Raw genomic sequence first — 16008 nt, forward strand, 5'->3', positions numbered from 1 at the left:
GACCACAAGGGCTCACTTGATGTTCTGCAACTGGCCCCAGCCAACGCTTGACAACTGAGGTCACCTTCCTTGGTTCAGAGTGTGATATTGTATGATGCTAGATGCTGCAGCTGAGTGGCTGAATACGCTGCTCACTGCTAAAGAAAGAACTGTCCTGCACTGCATGTTTGCTGGTTCCATGCCAAAGGCAAACAGGAAAAGCAACTGAATTTGAATTGAATTGAACCTTTTCCCAGTAAATTTGATTGTGGTCAAAACTGTTTGAGGTTTTTTAGTGCAGGGCCTAAGTGAATGTCATTACAGGCTTTCATTACTGTGGTTCACATTGTGATTGTAATCATAACAGTACTTAACTGATTGTGCACCTGTGAATATAACAATATCTGCAACAATGTGCAAAGTTATATCTCCCTAAAATAAGCATGCAAGCACAAATGTGTACACACACACACACACACACACACACTCCTGCACATTAATGAAAACATGCACGCGTAGACACAGACACACACACACACACACACACACACAGACAAACAGACAAAACAGACACACGTGAATGCATGGTGAAGACAACTACCAGACCCACATGCTAATGAGGTCCATTAAGATGAAACAGACCATCCAATCGAACAACACTAAATGGACCACAGCAAGGCTAATTAAATCACCAGAACCTTCTAGTCTGGATCTGGTCTGAGCAGAATGGAAGGCAAGCCACACATAGTGTTTACGTTTGCTGCTGCTACTGCTCTTATGCTAAGCATCATCTGAAATGTCTTTGTAGTTGTGTGCTTTGCCTGTGTGTACATGTGTGTCTCTGCGTTTATGTGTGTGCGTGTGTGTGAAAGAAAGAGAGAAAAGGAGAGAGAGAGCGAGAGTGTGTGTGTGTGTGTGTGTGTGTGTGTGTGTGTGTGTGTGTGTGTGTGTGTGTGTGTGCGCGCGCACATGCGTGTGTGTGTGTGTGTGTAAGTGTGTTTGTGTCATTCTGTTCCGTCACAAGCATGCAAATGGGAGCCGTCTCATTTAAATGCCGAATGCAATAAAGAGTCCTCGCCGGAGCCTGCGCCTCTGTGTCTTGATCACTTCAGACTAGGGTGATTTGGAAATGTCAGGCTCCCTTGTTAGCAATTCAAATGACCTAAGTGGCAATTATGCCTTTTTCATGTCTCTGGTGAGCCCGGCTGCATCAAGGGCTGACACCGCCGCTGCCAGTTTAATATGGGGGACACATGCGTAAATGTTTCAAAGGATATGAAAAAGTAGCCGTCAGATATTAATAATGGCGCTCATCTCTCTTCTCACGTTTCCATTCTCTCACACACACACACACTCTCTTCCTCTTTTCATTCTCTCTCTCTCTCTCTCTCACACACACACACTCTCTTCCTCTTTTCATTCTCTCTCTCTCTCTCTCTCACACACACACTCTCTTCCTCTTTTCATTCTCTCTCTCTCTCTCACACACACACACTCTCTTCCTCTTTTCATTCTCTCTCTCTCTCTCACACACACACACTCTCTTCCTCTTTTCATTCTCTCTCTCTCTCTCACACACACACACTCTCTTCCTCTTTTCATTCTCTCTCTCTCTCTCTCTCACACACACACTCTCTTCCTCTTTTCATTCTCTCTCTCTCTCACACACACACTCTCTTCCTCTTTTCATTCTCTCTCTCTCTCACACACACACACTCTCTTCCTCTTTTCATTCTCTCTCTCTCACACACACACACACACTCTCTTCCTCTTTTCATTCTCTCTCTCTCTCACACACACACTCTCTTCCTCTTTTCATTCTCTCTCTCTCTCACACACACACTCTCTTCCTCTTTTCATTCTCTCTCTCTCACACACACACACTCTCTTCCTCTTTTCATTCTCTCTCTCTCTCACACACATACACTCTCTTCCTCTTTTCATTCTCTCTCTCTCACACACACACTCTCTTCCTCTTTTCATTCTCTCTCTCTCTCACACACACACACTCTCTTCCTCTTTTCATTCTCTCTCTCTCTCACACACACACTCTCTTCCTCTTTTCATTCTCTCTCTCTCTCTCTCTCTCATTCTGTCGCCCTCACTCTTGAGCCCCTGCTGGTCTCTTTTATTCATCCTCCTTTCATGTTTTCCGACAGGCTTATTTATGCAATTGATAAAGAGTGCTTGTGTGATTGTGGCCGCGCTTGAGGCAAGAGCTGAATGGTATCATCAGGCGCTGGTCTATAATCAACTGCATCAGTGGCAGAAGTGGCCCAGGATGACAGGCAGAGGGATGGGTTCAGGGCCTGCAGGGAGAGGTGGACACATTTTCTTGCACCATGTCAGTTTTCTCCAAATGTATAGAGCTCCTTGCAAAGCCAAAGTGCACTATCTGAGAAAAACAGGTTTTTTGTTGGTCTTTCACGCTGTATTTTAACAGATACTGGAAAATGAAAACCCCTATATCTTCAGGAAATGTTTCAGTAGATCAATGAGATTTCAATAGATTGATCGGAGGATATGGTATTTTATATTGGTGTAAAAAAGTGAATTTCACAAAAAATGCAGATATTGCACTTTGGCTTTGTAGGAGTTGTCACAGTGTCCTCTAAAACAGTAATTTATCAAATATACAGCAAACAATGACAATCTAAACCTCCAGTGAGATCCTAAACCAACCATATAGAAATCCTGTACAATCCACATTTGTCTTCACTTTATATAGCATTGTGTATGTGTGTTTATTAACCCCTCTGTATTTTCACCATAATCCAATATATAGTAGTTGTTTCATCATGTGTATATTTATTCAGAGTGTCTATTTACACCCCTGGTACGAATAGCCTTGGCCACACAGCTGAGCTATTCACACCCTGCGACATAACAACAAAAAGACGTTGCTCACGTGAACAAAAAACATGGCGGACATTCATTTTTTTGTCAGCAGAAAGTGAAGAATTCTGAAAGGTTTTGGCACTAATATCTGTTCAGATTAAGTTTTAGATTGAAAAGTTGTGTTTTATTTTCATAATCTTGGTTCAGTGAACACATACAACCGTCAGTTTGTTAGTTTTGTGAATATGACGCTCAGGCCTATAAACTATAAGTTCATCTGCAAACTTCCTCTGGCTGTGGAAGTAGATAGTGCAGTGGTCATAGACATAGACAACGTCTCTGGAGAGAAGGCGCGCAATTTGAACAAGAAATTGGTTCTCAAACGGAAGTTTTGATTGCAACAATTAGCTAGTTCACGCACCAGGGTGTAAATAGCATACATTACTATATACACCAGGGTACGAATAGCATCCACTTCTAACTATACATTGATGCAAACAACATGCCTTATTCAGAAAGTCTACACAGCTGAGCTATTCACATCCTGTTACGTAACAACAAAAACATGTTACTTGTTTTTTTATTTTTTATTATTACATTGTGTGATCAATATGCCAGAATAAATGCACAGGGGTGCAAATAGCATACACTGATATTTGTACCAGACGGGGTATTAATAGAACACATTGCTGTGTGCACTGGGGTATGAATAGCATACATTGATATTTGTACCAGACAGGGTACTAATAGAACACATTGCTGTGTGCAACGGGGTACGAATAGAATTCACTTCTAAATGCACCAGGGTACGAATAGCATACACTGCTAATTGTACCAGGGGTGCAAATAGCCTTACCCATTTATTTGGGTAGGAACTTTGCAAATGATTTTCTAAACAAAAAAATTGAGACGAGCACCAGCTATGCTAACAGTACAGATGGGGGTTGCTGTAGAGTAGTTGACACACATGCTACTCATGTCATGGTGATGCAGAACATTCACAGCTCATATGGAAGCAAGTGGAGCTCTTGTCCTCACATGCCTCTTTGTGCACCGCACCTGCTTGGCGTGAAGGCAAAACGTTTCAATTTTGCATTTCATTATCCCTAATTCGATACGGATTGTTAATTTGATTTGTGCTTAATTACCGCTTGGGTGCCACAGAAAATGAAATCCTTCTGGCATAGAGAAAGTTGCTGATTAGATTTCACAGCCCGTTCCGTGATGACTCCAGCAGCAGTCTCTTTTTCCAGTCTTTTAAAAAAACAAGTATAAATACAATTTGTCTCCTTTTTCACATTACTTCTGCAGTTTTACTCACAAATGACACCTCTTCCAACAAGTTGATTGAGGCACACACAAAAGGGCCCAACTTTGGTGGTTCAAAATTCCAACACATATATAAAAAAAAAAGACCCACTGTACGCCCAGATCTTGCAGCATTGCCATCGCTGTGGCAGTGTGGTAGCACTAACTGCCGTTTGTTATGTTTGATGACAAGGCCTGAGCTCGTCTGCCTCCCTGTGGCGCGTCTGGCTGGTAATCAATGTGGCGCAGCTTGGAGGGGGAGACAGCAAACACGACGGGAGAGAGAGCTCGCCGGAGAGTTTCAGCCCAGCGCCCACAGACAGACACACGCCTCTTTCATCCACCGCCATTGCTCTGCGCTGAGTGCGCGGGCTAGCAGTTCTCCGGGAGTATAAATATAACATGTCGAGAGGGGTCCAATCGCAGACCTCTGCTGCTGATATCATGTTCTGCTGTGATGCAAAATCGATGATGCATGTCGGAGAAGCTGTGTGTAAGACCCACTCACAACCGCCATTGAGTGTATGTGTGTTTGATGTGAAGGTGATGGATTTCTCTTGACGGTTTGACTTTTTTAAAAGCATGTTATACGGCGCTCCTGTACTTGATACTCCCTACATGCTCTTCAGATCTCAGAGCTGAGAAAGGGCTCATAGGCACCTTGTTTGTTCCACTCAATTCTCCAAGAGAGCCTATAACTGAAGCCATGTCTTTAGAATCTCATCCATTACCCTTGGAAAGCTATGGAGAATACAAGCTGCCTGCCTTTGAAACCTATGTTTAATCATCAGCGTCTGTCAGGAAATACAAATACCTGGCCATTTGGACCTGCTACCTGGCAGCTGTACTGTAGCCATGTATCAGCTGACATATTTGGACCAAATGCAGGCCATGTCCTTGAGACGATCCTCAAGGCCTCCCACATATAATAAAGTGAGGCTGCTGTAGTGTGAACGGTATTCAAATATATATAAATTGCTTCAGTGTATTCTTAGCCCCTTAGGCAATGTTGGATAAAAGTGAATAAATATATGATTATACCCAGCAGGCTTCGCACCAGCAGGAGAGTAGAGCGTCTGACCCCAGCACTGTGGGCTCATTAATCGCCAAACGGCAAACATGCACGCCATGAACGAGCACACACACACACAGACACACACACACACACACACACACACATTGGTGAGTGGAGATACATACATAGGAGAATAGTGTTCTATATACATACATACTTTCATAAATAGTATGCATGTATGTATATACTGTAGAAAGACAAGAACATAATTCCCCCACTAAGCCTGTGATACATTCTTGTGCGCTCAGCTTAACACCTGCCTCCAACTGTGTTGTTAGGAGCGCCTGGGGCAATTTAGTCCAAAGTGTTGAGCTGCCAAAGGGAGTTTAGAAGAACAAAACACTCTGGTGCTCTCGGACTTCCCATACCTGTAAAACAACATTGTATTGTAGGGTTTTTTACTACCTCTCCATCTGTGAAAAAAAAATGGAATGGGAGGAGAAGGAGTGATGAGAAGAGAGTAGAAGTGAGGACAGAGAGAGAGAGAGAAAGAGAGAGACGAGAGAGGAGAAGAGAGCGGTGGAAAGGAGGGGGAACAGATACAATTTCACAGCCGAGCACGCCGGGCAGCGAGCTGTTGTTAGGCAGACGGGATTTCACACCTGAGATGAGAGCAGCTTGGCAGATTGGATCAAAGCCTCACGCACGACGGGCCCTGCCGCCTCGTCGGGAGTCCGGCTCCTTCCAGCAAGCCGCAGGGTCAGGTTTTTAAAGCGAATCTTATGTCGGCACAGCTCGAACACTCGCTTGTCGAGCGTGCACTTACCGCCTTTGTCCCCATCGTGTTAGCCTTTTATCCGACCCGTGGAAACTGAGTACCAAGCCCTGTGGCTGGTTGGAGGGTGCTAGACGGTGCTAGAGGCTGAGGTCGCTGAGAGAGAAGGGGGAGAAAGATTCATGCGCCTGAAGGAGAGCCAAGGTCATTGTTCAAACATTCATTGTTGCCTTAATGATTTAATTCACCATCAGAAAATTACACTTAAGATTTTTTTTTTTTTACGCTTGTTGCCTTTTTTTACGCTTGTTGCCTTAGTGTCACTTTTTATAGTCATTCAGAAAAGGACATCTTTAGATTGTGTAAAAGAAGAACTCTGTAGACTCCAATTAAATTCCAGTTAGCACCAAGCTGCGGTGTCTGATATTTACCCAATATGTCTCATATTTTTCTGTTTCATATTTCCTCTTTCACCACTGAGTAGAATGATACGAAGATAGGATATGAAAATCAACATCCGTCATGTTAATCCTCAAGGATGGCCGTAACCTTTTCTGCTGGTGTTTTGCCAGGCTTGAGAGGGCTACAGCGTACTTAAAAAGCCCAGAGGACCTTCGCATGATTACTGGGTCATCTGGCTCTAGCTACTCAATGCGACAACCCAGAATTTAGAGGTCAGCCAAGGACGGATCCTCTTCAAGACCTCTAGGGGTGTCTCCAATCAACTCCCTGAACATTCTGCATCTCTCTCTCTCTCTCTCTCTCTTTCTCTCTCTCACACACACACACACTTACATGCACGCACGCACGCACACACACACACACACACACACACACACACACACACACACACACACACACACACACACTGTGGTGTTAAAATCCACATTAAATAATACAACTCAAAAGAAGTCCGCACACCATGGATGTATACTGCAGATGATGGCTTTAATGCACTCCGGAGCATTAGTGAAGAAAGCAAGTAAGTGAAAGCAAAGTAAGCAGTGAGCAGTGAGCAAAGTGAGCTAACATCCTCTGGCTGTTGTCCAGCCTTTATACCCCTTCAAGTCATCCCAGACAGCACCCACTATGTTTACAGATAACTGACCAAGTAATATATGGTACTCCACCTTTGCCCTCTCATCCTGTTATTCATACATTCTTTAGGTTTTGCCATTCTTTAGGTTTTGCTTACATTTCCTGTCACCAAACCTTATTTATGACCTTTTCTGCTAGGCCTGCTCTTCCCTTAAACCAGTCTCCCTTTCCCACACTGAACATACTACAGAATTCAGTTTCACAAAACAATGATATTACACAGAATAAAGATACTACATAAAATATATATAAACTAAATGATATAGTTCAATAAAGGCCACGACATTCCCCCCTTTGAGCATGAAGTGCTCACTTACGCAGCAATATCAAACATTTATCACTATTTTAACACCTCCCCTACTATCAAGAGAATACAGCTGCTAAGCTGAGTCACACTACAACCAGTCAGCTAAGCAAACCAGTTACCACAGCAGCAACTATAAGATTAAGCAATTGTCCCCAATACCACTGATAAACATAAAACTCTTATATTAGTACTGTTATTACACCCTTGAACCAACCCTCACTTAAATCAAATCCAATAGTGTAGTGTTATTATCAAATAGAATGGCAAGTTTCAAATCCTCTCGGTGGAAGCGAAAACCCTTAAGGGAAAACCTCTTTTTTCGTTGTTTTTAGAGGAAAAAAACCTTCATAAGGGAAACTCTTCTACTGTCCTGTTATTACAGCAACACTTGTTTACAACAAGCAAGAGGAGAAACTTTCCTTCAACTACACATACGCTTTTCCATCCCCATAAAGTCATCAAATGAGCAAACAGATCACATAAGAATTCCTGATGGGTGTTTTCAGATACGTCTAGTCCTATAATATTCTACGCTTCTACATGAAGATAGGTTACATGCTATAATGACCCTCTTCTCTGAAACCAAAGTAACACTAAACTATTAATAATACATTCTCATTACACACAGTTTTTAGTCCATTGTTCCTCGGAGATGGCAGAGTGTAAATGCAATCGCAGATGTATTAGCAAATGTTGGATGCTGCGCTTCAAGTGTGAAGTATGTTACGAATGTTGCTATTCACAAAAACAAAAGCCATTTTCTTAGTTCCGTACTCCATCTCATATGCTCTGAGAACATTTGTGGCTTGGCTGTTGGACGGAGTGGAGTCCACACCCAATCCCACTTCATCAATGAAAGAGCTGGTTTTGCTTCCAACCAGCATACTGTATCCTAATTTTCCTCCTTTCTCCACTCCTCTATGAGGAGCATCAGTTCTGGGATCACTGGCATCACTGTCATGTTGCCATTTCCTTGTCCTCTGTCCTGGCACTAGTATCTCCTTCCACTAGGGTTGCCATTTGCTTCATTCATCAACAGCAGTGGCATTTGTGATCCATTTCTCCCAGCCACTGTTTTAAGCACTATGGATCTCAAACAAGGAAGAAACAAAGAGACAACAAGCACAAATACAAGCAAACCTATTCCTACAACTATTCCTATTTGTGCTAGCCATATTTCTAATCCTCCTAATGCCCCCTTAAACTATCTTTCTATCATTATTAGTTTTACCATAGCTATGTTATGGGAATAAAAATACTGCAATATACTCCTATGTTGACACACACTCCACTTTCTTTGGCTAATATCTGATACAACATCATCCAGTGGTGCATATCTACCCTTAGTGCTCCAAGCACATAACAGACTTCTTTCATATTGGAAGATTAACCAATATTCCAGATTCCTGGTGGTTTATAAGATTTTGTCAGTCAATAATCTCTGTGTTACCTGACTCTTCTTTGTGGCCTCACAGTTTGTGAAAAACAGTTGAATGGCTAATTTCCTGGTGGTTTGGTGGTATGTCATGGACTGGGATCTCTGCAGTTTTCTGTACATTCCCTGTTTGTTATCAGGGCAGATGTTGCTGGGACAATGTCCCCCCTTCCTCACTGAATTCCTTGCCTGGAAGTCTATAATCAACAGGGGAACAGGAGCATACATGCCAAAAACACTATACCCACCACTGCCAGGACCATTTCTGTCCCCAGGCAGTACACTGTAGGTTGTTGACTCTTTTCCTGTAGGTCCTTCCGAAAGTCCTTTTTCCTGCTTATAAATTGTTCTGTGAAATAATGACAATTATTCCATATCATTTCTAATTTGTCCTCGGAGCTGATCCAAAGGTGGGCCTCTGATGGACCTCTCAGTTTTTTATCTTTAGTGCAAAAAGTGATTACTCTGGTTTTGTTGTGACCTTATTTGCATTGAAGCAATGTGTAAGGCATCAAACCAGTTAAATCTGTTGAGGCATACATTTTAGCAATTCTCCCTTTTAACATGTAATTTGCCCTTATTATCTATCTGAAAACCCCTACAAACCACTACCAAAGTTTCTTATTTTTATCATATCAATGTAATCACTCACTAAGTGTTTTTATGATCCTTCTGGGACCTAATGGTTTAGACAACACTATCACTTTCCTGATATTATGACTATACACATGACATTTGTTAGACTATCATCAATAACTTCCTGTAACTATGAAACTCAAAAATCCTTCAATAAAAAATATTCCTCTAAAAATATTCCTCTTTACTACTCCCCCCTTGCGCATAGATCCCAAATATGCGCAAAGGAAAGCACCATATCAAGTATCTGTTGAGAAAGTATCTAGTAAGTATCATATAAATGCCACTAACCATTAAAGTTACAGTTATGGAATTTAGCAGAGTCTTTTTTCCCAAAGGGACGGTCAAATAAAACATTAATCAAATAATGACAGTGAAAAATTATAAAAATCTTTAACCCAAGGTAACAAATGTAACAAATAATATGATTTAACATTATACCAGGGGTTCGCCCCCCTTTGTTACTGTGATTAACAGAATAGAGTTTGTGGACCTCCATTCCTTCCATGAAGACCAACATCTTTCCACCAGCTTTTCTATTTCTGAAATAATAAAACATTTTAATCTTCTGACAATGATTTATGATAATCCTAATTCCATCTATTCTCTTTTTGCATAGAGATTAAACAAATTTCCCTATAAGCATTGTTATTTTATTTATTGTCAATTTGGAATACTACTTGAAGACTGGTTATTATGCAAGCTATATTAATTAGATGTTCTAGGACATACAGTAATCTCATAATTTCTTCAACATACCTTACTTCAAATTTCTCTGCATGTCATAGACTTTTATAATGTTTTATTCTTCAAAAACTACGCTTACCTCTTCTAACCCTATACTTTATCTAGGCTATCTAAACTATTAGTAAATCCTAGTTCTATTTTCTATCCTATCAATCCTATTTCTCTGCTTTCTTTATTTTATCTATTGCTTTCTTTATCAAATGTCATAGTATAGTACGTAAGATCTTTTGGCTTCACATTAGTTACATGTAAAGCAGATATTACATCATTTCAATATTTCTACAGACTTTATTTTCCCATTTAAAGCTAAATCATTCTATTCCTTAGACTTGTTGAGTGTGAGTGACCACTAGGGAACTCCCATGATCTAGAGGTAATATTTTAATATGTAACAGTCCCTATGACATAATCAAGTTAGTCTTACCTACTTACACCACCCCCTATCCTGAAAAATTAATGGAGTGTCATTTGACATTAAAAATAGCAGTGCTATCACTTTGTCACTTAATTTGATTAAAACTTTTGCATTTACAATTAATTAAACAGTAATCACTTCTATTCAAAATAACAATCAAAATATAATAAAGGTAAGAATAAGAGTAAATTTAAATTTGCTTAACAAAGTATTTACCTACTTACCCTGAGATGTCTTAACTACCTTCTCTGTACCTAGTCTGGGCATCGTTGGGTATCAGGTGGGCTTACCCATAAGATAGTCCCTCAGCATGGTTTCCTCATCAACTCCCTTTGATAGTATTGGTATCCCCCTTCTCCTGTAGAATTCACTAGGCCTCCTTAAAACTATGCTATTTCACAAGGGAAGAGGAAGGCATGCTCGTTGGGCTCATCCTTCAGTGCCTGGGTGTCTCCTCCCTCTCCCTGTCCTGTTTCTTTTGTCCACTTCTTTGACAGTCAAAACAAACTGATGATTGTCTTGCTTCAGATGTCCATTCTCACATGATGCCTCCTCTGTAATTGCCTCTCACTCTGCCTTAGTTATTCCCATCTTGTCTGAATCTCCACCCCCACTGACATGGAGATTGTGGCTGCCATGGGCTTGACTGTGCCCACTATAATAGGTATCCATAGGCCAGTAGACTGACAGGTTTGGGAACACCTGTGATGGTTGCTCCTACTGTCATAGTGTTGAGGGTGGTGCTACTACTGGTTTCCCCAGACTTGAAGCCTTAGGTCACCATAGGTGCCTGTATTGTCTTTTTGATGCTGCAAGCGCTTCCATTGCACTTCCAAGTTCCCTCTTTGCTCTCCAGTTTGCCACTGTTGCCTTAACAAAGGCCTCAGAGTCCATATCTTTTTTCAGTTTGTCCATGCTCAGCACTGTTGTGCTGAACTTGCTCCGAACTCTGTCAGGACAGGGAGTACTTGGATTAACCCCTGCACATCAGCATGTCCTCACACGGCTGGTAATGAGCCTTACCCCCCTTAGATATAAGAGGCCACATTACATTTACTGTTTAGCTGGAGGGGATGAGGAACTCATGCTGCAGGCAGATTGTAGTATTTACTAGATTACTCTCTATCTATCATCTACCTTGCCCTTTTGTAATTTACCATTAACTGTACATTTTATCCCTTATATCTTCCTATAACATCTGCATCTATTATTATTCCTTCATTTATGGTCACTCACTCCCAAGTCATCTCCTTACTTCTGCCTCTTAGGTCCTATTGTATTAATCTATCAAGATGTCAAGATGTTTTTGAGCATTTTAAATACCTCTTTTTCCTACTATTTCCACTATTCTTCTTATAGCTCTACTATTGTCAATTTTATGTAATCCCTGATCTTAGTAACAGTGCTAAATCCATTAATTCTTGTATAAGCCATAAATCTGTATATTTCCTCATTCTCTCAACCACTTTTCTGCAACACTTTTTCATTGTACTGTTTATTAACTGATCCCTTTTGGTCTCTTTAACTATCAGAATGGGGATTCCACTAAGTGGAACACTTAGTCTTTACACTAAGTCATTTTACTTTAGCCTGGGGTTTCTGTAACACTACTTATTACCTTATAGGTGACTATCAAATTTCCATACTTACTTGGTTGACCATGGCATTCCCTTTACCCTTAGTCAGCTTACCCAGTTTCTCTAAACATTACTAGTAATTATCTTATATAATTCTATAACTTACTGTCCATATGCTACATTCCACAGTGAATGGTCTAATATATTATGCCATTCCTCACTACCAAAACATACTTCCAGTTAATTTATCACTTAAGCCATTGAAGTATAATACCCCAGTTGTCTCCATGTATTTTTATATCCTTTAGCACTGTAACTTTATCAAAAGTGTAATATTAACATTTACTAAATGAATTTTATGAAATTAACTTTATCATACCTTATCATACCTCCTCTCAACATTCAACATTCATTCTTGAATTTCCCCTTGGCGATCAATAAAGCATCCATCTATCTATCCTCTAGCTATAGGTAAATAAATGTTCTTAAACCTTTCCTTAAGTATAAATATACTATACTACATATACAGTCTCTAAATATAAATCTAAGTATAAATGTAGGCTTAAATATACTTAAAACCCTTTATGTATACCAAGTACAAATCAATTTCCCATTTCTATAATTTTTACACAAAAAGTTTAAGCTATGCATATTCTTAGTTAAAAATAAATAGACCCACAGTACATTTCACAACTAATTTTCCTAAGGGAGTCACTACTCAGTTCCCTCTGTACTGAGCCCCCTTGAAACCCCCAACAGCAAATTAACTAACACCCCATATAACCCTATAACCACTTAATTATAACAGTATTATCTAAATTATAATATAGCTATGTAAATAACAAATTATACTCTATAGGGCCAAACAGCTTAGCACCACTTTCCATCAAATAACCCCCAGTGCTAACAACAATTGCTGCCTTATACCATATGATTCTTCAAACCATTTGACAGGTAGAAACTAAATATCCCCAGAGATCTTCTGAAACCATCAATGTCCCCATCATCTAGATTGTTAAATATAAAGTAGTAATCCAAAACGTTTTAAGTCAGTCAGAGTCAGTCTTTTTCAGTGTCACCTTATTTCAAATATTAACCATTTTTTTATTATTATCATATGTCAGTTAATCTTGGCTTATGCAACCCGTGATATGGACAATACAAAACCCCTTTTCCAACTCTTAACAAAAACAGGACTATGTGGGAAGGCTATAACCATAGCCTATAGCCATAAACCTTTTCCACATAGCAGGACAGCTCTATAACCAAATGACCTTGCCCAAACCACCTCTTCAGAGCTAAACAGTCACCTGTACCTTAAACTGGAAATGTACATGGAATCAATACCTGATCTTATTGTATATTAACACCCATAACACCACAAAGTAGGATGTTACTCATAACACACATACCCATGACACACATACCACAATACACCAAACATATAACTGTAATATGAGTTATTGATAAACCTTATTGAGTTCCTATATATGTCTAGAACATTATCCAAAGGAGTCTTAAATTCAATTATTTTCCCCCAATAACACTGTGGTGCTCCATGAACTATAATCCATCACAAAATCTTTCTAAAGCATACCTAAGCTTCAACAATGTTACCATGAACCAAATTAACTTCAATACTGCTATCCAGTGTAGTAATGCCAGTTGCTGACCCAGCTTTAGCCTAATAATGCCAACAGCTATCTGAGCCTAATAATACTATGCTAACCTAGCCTAGTCATGCTAATAGCTAAGCTATTTAATTAGACCTATTGTTAATACTACTATCATGATTATCATATCCTTAACAATGCTAATTTAACAGTTGAACCTACCACCTACTGATAAGCTAATATATGTCATTAGTAGGCTACCACTAATATAACCTATCAATTGCCAACATACTACTACTTATACATAATATATCTTAGTCTTTTCATCAACACTGGACACAACAACACTTTTCCAACACCTGGAACCACCATCAGCGTTCACCCCAAATCCTGGATCTTAAAACTCCATATTTAACCATGCTAGGCCTACTTATCTGTCCGTAGGCCTACTCATCCACAGCATAACACAGATGTGATTTTTCCCACAAACTCTCTTTAACTTGTTACAATAATCTTATTATAAACAATGCTAACATGAAATGACCTTTTAAACAAAACAGAAACCTAAAGAGACTAGCTTAACCAACCTATACACTATACATTATTTGACTATTACATTAGTGAATTATTTATGCACGTAAGCTATACTGTATGACTAAAGTATGTAAACACTTATATCATTTGCCTTTATCCAGTATCATGAAAATCTTTTAACATAGAACTATAGAATTTTTTTAAAGAAAATCAAAAACTAGCAGAACTGTATCTGTATCTCTCATTATTGCAAATTCAATTTTTAAAAGGTCAAAGTGACTACTCTGACAGCCCCAGTGTCAAGCAATGAAGCTATTCTTCTTTTGCCTTGACCATCTATTATGGCAATATTATATTCTCAGCAAGCAGCACTCCACTTCTGTGGACAACTGCCCACTGCAATTCAGAACCATTCTGTTCTGGCGTTACCAACCTTTCAAAACCATTTTCCCACTACCACATTCTCATTATCAACCATTTCTAATATCTTGATCATGGAAGACCAAAACATTCAACCCAACACTTTGCAGTATTAAACATTCCCCAAACATCTTTCAAAGTGAAATATTTTCCAATATTTCCCAGTTCAACATTCTTTAACCATCTCAGACCTACATCCTTTGTCCCCAGCATTTGCTCTGTTTACACAAGCCCCCACCTTTTCCTATTTCAACCAGCAGCTCCTCTGCCTGGTACCACACACACACACACACACAGCCTCTTCTCCTTAATCACAAGTTATACAAATATATGACGTCTTTTACCAATGCTCTGCCATGGACTTCTAATTCTACCAGCAACATATACTAACCATCTATTATACTTCCATTCAACACTTCTTTGTATTCTCTTTTAGCTTTACATCCACAACTTTTACACAACATGTCCACTCACTCTTGGAGTGTTTCAACTTCAACTTATTCAGACCTGATATCAGATATCAGCTGTACTCAACTTGTTAGTATATTATTTCCTCCACATGCAGGAAATGAGGTCTTCACATGCAGACCTGGTCTTCACATGCAGACCTTTCAGTTTTTCACATGCAAAACTGTTACTTTTATCTCTCTCATTCCTTCTCATGCAGGAATTGAGTCAGTTCTCCTCATGCAGAACTTTAAGTTTTCCTCATGCAAAACTTCTTTGATATGGCTATAGTATTCCTCCACATGCAGGAATTTGCCTAGTTCTCCACATGCAGAACTTTTGTTTACATTAGTGTACACACAAATGCTTACCATAATCTGCAGTATTAATCCCTTGGTCTTTGTTTTAGCAAGATTCTTTGACTGGAGGACGTTTTAGACAAGTATTCATAACTCAGTGTACAGCCTGATCAGAGGAGACTAGCTGCTATTAAGCAAAGTTGCTCACCTTATTTTAAGTTGCGCATCAGCTTCTCCCCTGACCAAACCCCGGACTCTGAGATGATACTTAAATATTGTCCTTTCCAACTCCTGGCTGGCTCGCCAATTATGTGGTGTTAAAATCCACATTAAATAATACAACTCAAAAGAAGTCCGCACACCATGGATGTATACTGCAGATGATGGCTTTAATGCACTCCGGAGCATTAGTGAAGAAAGCAAGTAAGTGAAAGCAAAGTAAGCAGTGAGCAGTGAGCAAAGTGAGCTAACATCCTCTGGCTGTTGTCCAGCCTTTATACCCCTTCAAGTCATCCCAGACAGCACCCACTATGTTTACAGATAACTGACCAAGTAATATATGGTA

The 16008-nt window shown here is 39.8% G+C and overlaps 1 long non-coding RNA gene across 1 annotated transcript; it reads right to left on the bottom strand.

Annotated features, from left to right (window-relative positions):
- Window positions 1-6844: 6844 nt before the first annotated feature.
- On the bottom strand, window positions 6845-11790 carry LOC143112166 (uncharacterized). The gene is made up of 2 exons (XR_012984684.1): window positions 10778-11790; window positions 6845-9933 (listed from the first exon to the last, which is right to left on the bottom strand). It is a non-coding gene; the product is annotated as an uncharacterized LOC143112166 (long non-coding RNA).
- Between the last annotated feature and the right edge of the window lie 4218 nt (window positions 11791-16008).

Source organism: Alosa pseudoharengus, unplaced genomic scaffold, assembly GCF_046254945.1.
Source record: "Alosa pseudoharengus isolate Yale_2024_CS ecotype anadromous, Long Island Sound unplaced genomic scaffold, YU_APseudo_1.1 YU_APseudo_1.1_scf_8, whole genome shotgun sequence".
Taxonomy (NCBI): domain Eukaryota; kingdom Metazoa; phylum Chordata; class Actinopteri; order Clupeiformes; family Clupeidae; genus Alosa; species Alosa pseudoharengus.